The following is a 9,000-nucleotide window of genomic DNA, read 5'->3' as shown; positions in this document are numbered from 1 at the left end:
ACACATTTCAAAGTTTTTGAGATTTCAACAATACAGACTTTGCTTATTGTGTCAGAAACATTAAATTATTTAAAGATAAAGTTTAAATTTGGTGGAAATTTTCGGGTCGTCACACGTGAATCGTCGGAATCCGGTCAAGGTTAAATGAATGTATGAACATAGTTTAAAATCTTTGAGATTTAACTTAACAAACTTTGCTTATCATGTCAGAATAATATAAAGATTAAAGTTTAAATTTGGTCAGAAATTTCCGGGTTGTCACATCGGGCAAGATAACCCAGCAGATAATGAACCGTTTATGAGGAATTGGATTAATCGACAAAAAGGCACCAACAAACACATAAACTGGGTAATAATGGAGCAATGTGGTTTGGCCGATGAGCTAAGATGAATTTTGAACTTTACAGCCTACGGGAAAATCAACAGCGCATGGCAAAAGTTGTTTGAGATTCTTGAAAAGCTGTATCAGGAGCCATACGCAGAATTCATAGCAACTTGGAGATTTGAGTCGAATGTTGACCAGGAGGAGTACAACGTTTACGAGTGCATCCATTTCCGCCATCAGAATCAGATGTATCACCTAACTCTTGTGCAGTTCATAAAGCATCTAGAACTGTACAAGAAGTCACACACTGGTCTGTATTCAAAAGGGGATACACCACCCTGGACAACATCGATCATCAAGCTTTCTGGTGCACCTACACCTCCGATAATGAAGAATGGAGGTTAAGCAAAAAGGCTTCAAACTTCACCAATCCCGTTCACCGCATTCTTCACCACCTCATCGCCAAAATCCTTCACGCGAAAACCCAACATGGCGGTGCCGTCACCATTAATGATATGCACTTAATGCACGCCATGATCCACAACCAAAATATGCAAGTCGCACACCTTCTAGCCCAGGAATTCACCAATAAAAGGAATGACTCAAGAACAGTTTTGCCGGTTTTGGGAGTCGTTATCACCAAACTCCTTCGTAGGATCCATGTTTTAGGGAGTGTTGAGAGATTTGGGTATAGGACAGCAGCCGAGTCTGAAGAGATAGGGTACAAGATACTAAACACTTGGCAGTACATTCGGATTGAGGATGAATGGTTAATAGTTACAGCTTATCCAGCAATACATGACTCAGAGGACCGGACAGTGCCAGGGGTGAGAGTTACGGGATTTAGGCCTGATACGAGGACGAGAGACGTTCGGAGACAGCGAGGTTCACATGAACCACGGGATGAGGATGACCCCACCACACAGGGTTGGCCCACTGACACCCACCTACACTCATCAGTAGGAGAGAGGGATCAACCGCGCTTTCTACCATACCATTATCATATGGAAATCTGCCCAGACATGAGAGTTAGTTTGCTCAGCACGCTATCTTTCAGAACCTGGATCACTTCACACATCATGCAGGAAAACATCTTAATGTCCCGCCGTATCCTCATGAGTATCCAGTGATGTTCGTCCACAGATACCCTAGAGGTGGAGGCCCGAGCCACCAGTATTCAGGACCCCCATGTCCACCTTAACATCATTCATTACACACAGCGTACAGTTATCCCATCTCTTACAAAGGAACAGAGCACAGGGGCCGCGGACTTTTTCAACAACCTGTTTGACAAGACCCAAATCAACACTCACAGAGATACATCCACCGACGCTCAGGTTTCCATATGGGATCAGGCTGCAAGCCGGTATATGACTGAGGGAGTAACGCAGGGTATAGACGGTATGGGTATGAACCCACATTGGGGTAGAGATCTTCAGGAAGGGCATGGTTGGCGTACAGGGCATATGATTCACACGAGCACCTCATCGCTCATGGGACTGATCACACGATCAGATGAGATCCATTTCAGAATATCCTCGTGAATGAACACGGTAGAATTGGCACAACAATTCACTACAGACGACGAGATGACAGATGAGGGACGATCCGCTTTGAGGAACCCGACGAGGCCGAGCACGATTGTATCTTATTCTCTTCCATACCATCCAGCTCAGCCATAACTTTCCCTATCTCTGAACTATTTTTATGATTACTTATGATACTGTATTACATTATTACACTATGTCTGTATGCCCGATCTCGGGCATAACTACTTTATGTTTTTAAGTTTGTATGATATTTAGAATAAAATTGCATGAATAAAATGTCACGAACAAACGACGATCGAGATCATACGAGATGGAAGCATGACTTGGAGCAATGACGCACTGAACAAGGATGACGCCAGCACAAGAATAGAAGAAACCATAATTGGCACACCATCCGACTGCACGCCTTGCACTCATAGGGGAGTACTACGTCTTCACTACTTTTTCAATAGAATATACGCGAACTATTATACCACTTTAAAAACTAAGTGTGAGATTAACAACTCCATCAACATAAACTTTTAATAACAAAATGCCTCTTTCAAAACTTAAAGTGTAGGATACGTCCTATCCTTAACATTGAGGACAATGTTATTTTAAAGTGTTGGATAGCAAATGTTGCACATAATGATTCTTGCAAAAACCCTCAAGTGTTTTTAAACTAAATTTTTCACAAAATTTAAAACTTTTGGAACTATAAAACACTAAGGATTATAAAATTCTATAAAAGATCAAAAAGTTTTTTCTACAAAATAGACAAAAGAGTAAAACATGGTTAAAATATTTTTGTGAAAACCAAACCGAATTTTCCAACAGATCATTGCATAACGAAAGGCGCAATTTGACCCATTATAATTGTTGTGAGGCACCCCCAAATAAGGCTTTATAAGCACTCATTTTTAGTGTTTCACTATACTTCCATTGAGCGCGCTGATGTTAACATCTCGGAATCAGAACTTGCTCTTGATATACATTTTGGAATCAAACATTTTGACGAGGATTACTAAGTTAGAACCTCGGATATTCGTGAAGACAAAAACACCCCCATTACGTACCTTCATTGCCATCTTCACTCCAAATCACCACAATTCCATCCATTCGATTCGCTTCATAAATAAAGAAATAAATCCCGACAAAATCATTCCTTCCGGGAAATCCTCTATAAAATCGCATTAGAAAATGCGAGCACCCAAGCCAACTATCAAGGAGACTGCCAATAAAAAGAGACCTCGAAGATAAAAGCAAAAGATGTTTGAAAAAAATATTGTTGATGAATAAAGGTTCTGAAAAAAGGAGCAGAACCAGAAAAGATTAGAGAAAAGAACTCCTGGCAGTCAAAAAGAAGGATGCTCATCCTGAAATTCCTGACAAAAAGCTGAAAGGATCACCAAAAATTGATCTTTTAAAGAAACTCCTATCTGTAAAACCCTTCGCACCCCAAGACCTTCAAATCACCATCTCTTCACGATACAAGCTGAGTCCATAACTAAAAGTTCTCTCAAATAAGTGATGAAGATTTGAGTCTTGATCAAGCCTATGACGAAGAATGTGAGAATGACTGGCTAAGAGTGATTTCATTTCTTAGAACTATAGGAGACCCAAAACACTTTAGTAAATTAAGTGACCCGCGTAAGATAGCCTCAGTTATGTAACCTCCTCTCATATTTGCAGAAAAGGGGTTTAAGAATAACAAAAAGAATAAAACTCAGCCTTCGCTCCTCCGTCTTGCGAAAAACAGACCACTTGATCTCTACAAATAAAAGTCTCCAGTGTTTAAAGTTCGAAAGTGTGCTTGAGGACAAGCAAAGTCTAAGTGTAGGATATTTGACATCGGCTAAAAAGTCACGTTTTTACCCCTCGATATTGAGTCCCAAAAGCATAAAGTTCAAAACTTTGTCAGCAAAATAATCACTTTTTTGGTTAAATTTGTAGATAAAGTAATTACGAAGATGATGCAAAAAGAATCAAGAGAATCGGAGCTAAAACGAAGATTCTAGAGCGAAAACGGTGAAAGACAAGAAATCAAGTTACGAACCAGGAAATCAGCAAGCCAAACGGCCTGAAAAATGACTTTCCTGGCTTGCAAATGGCGTGCCACACGCCCAAGTTAAACGGCCCTTGCAAATGGCTTGGTCTGGCAAACAGCCCCTGTAAACAGCCTACCAAACGGCCTGCCAGCCGTTTGCAGGGAAATTTCAAGTCTATTTAAAGGCTTTTTCTCATCCAATTTCAACACACCTCTCTTCACTCTCTCACTACAATACAATTTCTCTCACTAGAGCTTTCAAGGCCTTCTCACCTCCGAGCAGGAAATTAAGTACCCAGAGGCGAACGCCGAAGATTGTAATCGGAGCGGTCTAGAGGATGTCAGCACTTGTAATGGTTCAGATCTCGTCTGTAAACGGTGAACGCTTTCCTTAATTTAATAAAGTTATCTTGTTATCTTAAGTTGCTTTCATCTTGCATGCCTATTTATCTGTTACAAATGTTTATTATATGTTGAATAATTTATCTGAAACTTATCCTACTGTTATGCTGAAACCTTGACGGTTTAGAAGTTTAATTTACGAATCACCCTTTTCGCTTATTCATGTAGCTATAACCTAGTATTAGGATCTGATCAACCATAGGATACCAGGTAAGTAGTTATGTGTGCTTAACATCATAATAGGGATATAGTACCTACATATGAATAACCATTTATTCGTCAAAGAAGAGCTGCCCATTTAGGTTGTGATTAGAGTAGGCAATATACAGTTCAGTGAACACTGGCTTGCTCAGAAGGATGATTCGAGTCAGAAGCAATGTTCTTGAGAAGTTGTAAGATGATCCGGGGTTGAGTAAGTGACCGCAAAGGAGAGACTTCTAGTCCAATTATCAGTACCTTAGAATATCTAAGATTGCGCATCTGTTAATGTTAAGGCATAGCGGAGTATTAAGTGGTGGAATATTGCTTTAGTTAGACTGACTAGGATTAAGAAAATGTGAGACTTTCCTTTAGGGATATACCACTTTGTTCATGTACCTAGGATTCTATCTATAAGGTCGTTTAAACCCTCTAAGGTTAACGTTCGGAGTAGGGATATCCGTCTTAGCCAGAATCTTGAAGACCTAAACTCTTAGTGATAAATCATTTAGGTTCATAGCCCAGTTGATTGAGGTTTAGTGTTTATTCTAGGAAGTTAAACTCTTGTGATAGTTCCCCATCAGAATTCTATTCTCCATACCTATCTATCTTTATCTTTACAGTTAAATTGGAGTATTATTAGTTAATCTTAATCTATCACCTCTTGTCACTAGGGTTAACTATATTGGCACTTTTGTCCCACATTACTGAGTAAACATACAAAAATACGAACCTGAGTTATATTTACCACGTACTCGTTAAAAAGAAGACAAGTAGGTGAGTTATAGCTAGGAAACCCCAGGTAAATATAAATGATAAAACCGTTACTCTCTTTTGGTAGCAAATTCTGACGTGTTGCCACCTAACGACACCGAATAAATAAAATCGTCCGTTTTGGCCATATCAGCTAGTGTTCGTTCGTACACTCAGATCAAGAATTTTCGTCTTTGTGTTATTCAACGGTTCATCTCTCATACCATTTCTCTGCGTGGACATAATACTGAGAAAGTCAGCATTCTGAAACTTTTCTACCTTATGTGTATTCGTGATTTGGAGCGTTATGTCAACATTCCCAACTGTGTCATTAAGTTTCTTTGCATGCAGAGTTCGGGTCTTCATCCGAACAATCCGATGTGTGGGGGTGTTTATGTTACTTTGTTGGCTGAGTTTTTGAGTGTGTCTCCTACAGCTAAGGGGACAAAGAGAGTGTATCCGGAGAAAATCACAACATATATTAAACTTAGGACAGTTGGTGCTCAACTCTATGAAGGCTGAAGGTGTTAGTACGTGAGAGAAATTGATGTGTTAGGTATTTGGGTGTTCATGCGCGGGAAGAGGGTGATTTAACAGATCCTGAAGCGGAAGACCCTCCTGCGGCGAATACAAAGATGGCTCATACTGAGAGTTCTAGTGCTGCTAGTTTAACTTGTGACTTTATTACATACCAGTTTAGTGGGATGTGGCTATATTGGGTAGTTTCAGGATTTGAGGACTTATGTTGATGATCATCTTAGGGATGACAGGGCGTATTATGATGAACTGAATAGGTTATTGCGTGAGCATGTTGATGTGGGTAATGATCTGACTTGGTATAACCAAGCGGGTATTCAAGCTATGCAGTGGTATGAGCATTCTTTTGATCTTTACAGCCAGGATCCACAAAACTTTATACGCCCAGTTGGACCTAGTTGGACTGATTAGGTTCGTCCGGGGATGCCTAGGCCTTCTTATGATTATGACTCCGCCCTTGCTCAGGCCGAAGCCACTCACCAACTCGCTACGAACCATCAGGTCCAGTACCCGCAGCAGAACCAGGATCAGCAAACCCCAGGACTAAGTAATGGGTCCTTCTGGGGATTCTTTTGAGCAGCTTTTGAGATGGTGGTTACCGCGCATGTGTGCGCGTTTGTATGTGTTGGTTTAAAATATTTTATTTCTTTCGTAGTATTTTCGGATGACTGTAATAACTTTTATATACAACTTTGTACTTGGATACTTTATGATGGGGTGTTTAGGTACCTCAGTGGTACCACCCCACCTCCTACGTTTTTGTTTTGTATAATATTTGTAGGGTTGGATGCTTCGCATGCTCTTAATTTTCAAAGACTGGCATTAAGTTCAGCAATTTTTATTGCATTAGATGATTATTGTGTGTTTGATGTTCGTGTTGGGGGGGGAGATAAATCCTCGCGGACATTTGTCGCCAATTTGAAAATTTTATGGACTTTTTGATTAAGTTTTTGTTAAAAAAAAGGAAAATTAGGAAGCAAAGTCTTCTAGGATTTTAAAAATCCAATTTGTAGGATGTATCAAGTCCATCCATAAAGGAAGTCAAGTCTTTCGAATGACCATTTTACTTGGTGTAGGAGACTTCCTAATCTACATCATTTCATACTGACATCGGTTAATGCTTCATTTCACGATGTATTACACCGTTGTATCATACTGTGGGAAGAGAAGCCTTGACCTTCAACATGTGCTGTCTTCTTGATGAAGAGCAATGGCTTCGTGCTAGTGTTGTGTGACAACATACGCCATGGTCAAAAGCCGTGGTACCCTTTCAAATACGAGAATGTAGTATCCGCTTCCTACATTTTCTTAAAACTAGCATAAAAGCTAGATGCGTGGGAAGTGGGGTCCAAGGACCTTAAAATTATTCTGAAGCTTGTAAGTAAAGTCTTAGAAGTTATGCTTGTTTCAAAAGACCATTGCTTGGAAGTAAAGTCTTTCAAATTTCGTGCAATAGACCCTCCGAAAAATTTACACCCAAGGTAGTTCGCTTCAGTGCAACTAACCATGCGGCTGTCCCTTAATTGGTATGGCTTGTATGCACACCGGCTCTTGAGCCAAATTATGGAATTGATGGACCTCTTAATTAGCCACGTGGGGCACTAATTCCACGAACCTCCGACAATGCTTTCGCCCTACTTTGAGAGAAATCATAGAGTTATGATAAAAAGCTTGATGAGTGTCGGTCATCCTGTGCCCGGATTGATCATAAAGATAACCAGTCCCCTACGCTTTGGCGCACCTACCTTAACACAGATTTTGAAATTGACGGTATATTTGGAATTGACGATTATTGGTGTTCTGGGGGCATGGAGGTGAAAGAGGGGTAGCCAATATGGGTTTATTAGAGGAGCATAATTTTGGAGACGTACAATTGATGAATGGTAATTCTTATGTTGCTTTAAGTTTTGCTCATTTCGATTATATTTTATGATTTTCAAGGTGACTATAATTCATGATACATATTGATTGATATCTTGAACTTATTTTGGTAAAATTGAGTAAATTTTTAAGGATGTTGATGATGATTTTGATTGGTATTTAGTTGAGTCAATGGCTATCCCGTGAACCCTACGTAATTGGTTAAAGTCAGGCGGTCAAGTTTTGAAATATGAAAAGTATTTACTAGATGATTGATGTTGTAATGACCTTTTAGAAGATGAAGTTGACTTTGACCGGGAATGATTGTTTCGGGTAGACTTAGGCCTGAATGGATGTTAAATGTTGATGGTTTTAATTGAAGACTTGAGCCTTGCACTAATTTTGTGAAGACTACACGATATGAAGATTAATGATTTTTTTTTTTTGGAAAACGATATCGGTATGTTCTTGATTCTATTAATTTTGAATATTTGTTCGAGTTTGTTTATCTTTGTCCGAGTTAATATTATTTGAAGATAGACTTACTTGAGGACAAGCAAGGTTCAAGTGTGTGGGATTTTGATATTGCTCCGTTTATACATATTTTTACTCATAATATCATTTAGTTTTCATAGAGTTTTTGATTAATAATTGAGGAAATGGTGAAGGAAATGATAATGTTTGAGTTAATACGTTCCTATGTAATGGTTTGAAGAGTTATTTGGTTTTAGAAGTTTTCTGGTCGAAAGTTCTGCTGTTTTGAAGAAGAAATAGTGAGCTGAAACAAAATGCCAAGTGAAGAATTAAAACATAAAAAATACTGATCAAATTAGTGTATATCGCGGCCGTGATTCATCTTCATGTGGTCACGAGTTTGGGCTTGCTCGTTATAAAAATCTCGCGTTCGCTATTCGTTAACAGAACTTCGAAAGTCAGGAACAACACAACCTCGCGGTTGCGATTTGAGGTAATGCGGCCGCGATTTCAATGAAGGCTCGCGACCGCGATTTACCTAATGCGGTCGCGAGATTTGGCAGCTGACTCAGTTTTTGGGTTTAAGTATAAATACGCATTTTTAACCCTTGTGAGGCTATGCAATTTATATTTTACGAATTTTATTGTTCCAGCCGCTAGGGTACGAATTTCTAAGGTTTTCATTCAGTTTTTCATTATCTTTGCAACATAACAACAATTGTGGTTAATTTAATCTTGCTATTACTTATATTCTTATTTATGTTAATGGATTCAATGGTTTATTTTGCATGTTCTTGAAAGGACCCGTTCATATACATTATAAACGATTCACACTAGTTGATTACATCGCGAGGTATTTGACCTATATATGATAC

Source organism: Rutidosis leptorrhynchoides, chromosome 2, assembly GCF_046630445.1.
Source record: "Rutidosis leptorrhynchoides isolate AG116_Rl617_1_P2 chromosome 2, CSIRO_AGI_Rlap_v1, whole genome shotgun sequence".
Lineage (NCBI taxonomy): Eukaryota > Viridiplantae > Streptophyta > Magnoliopsida > Asterales > Asteraceae > Rutidosis > Rutidosis leptorrhynchoides.
This window is presented reverse-complemented; position numbering follows the sequence as displayed.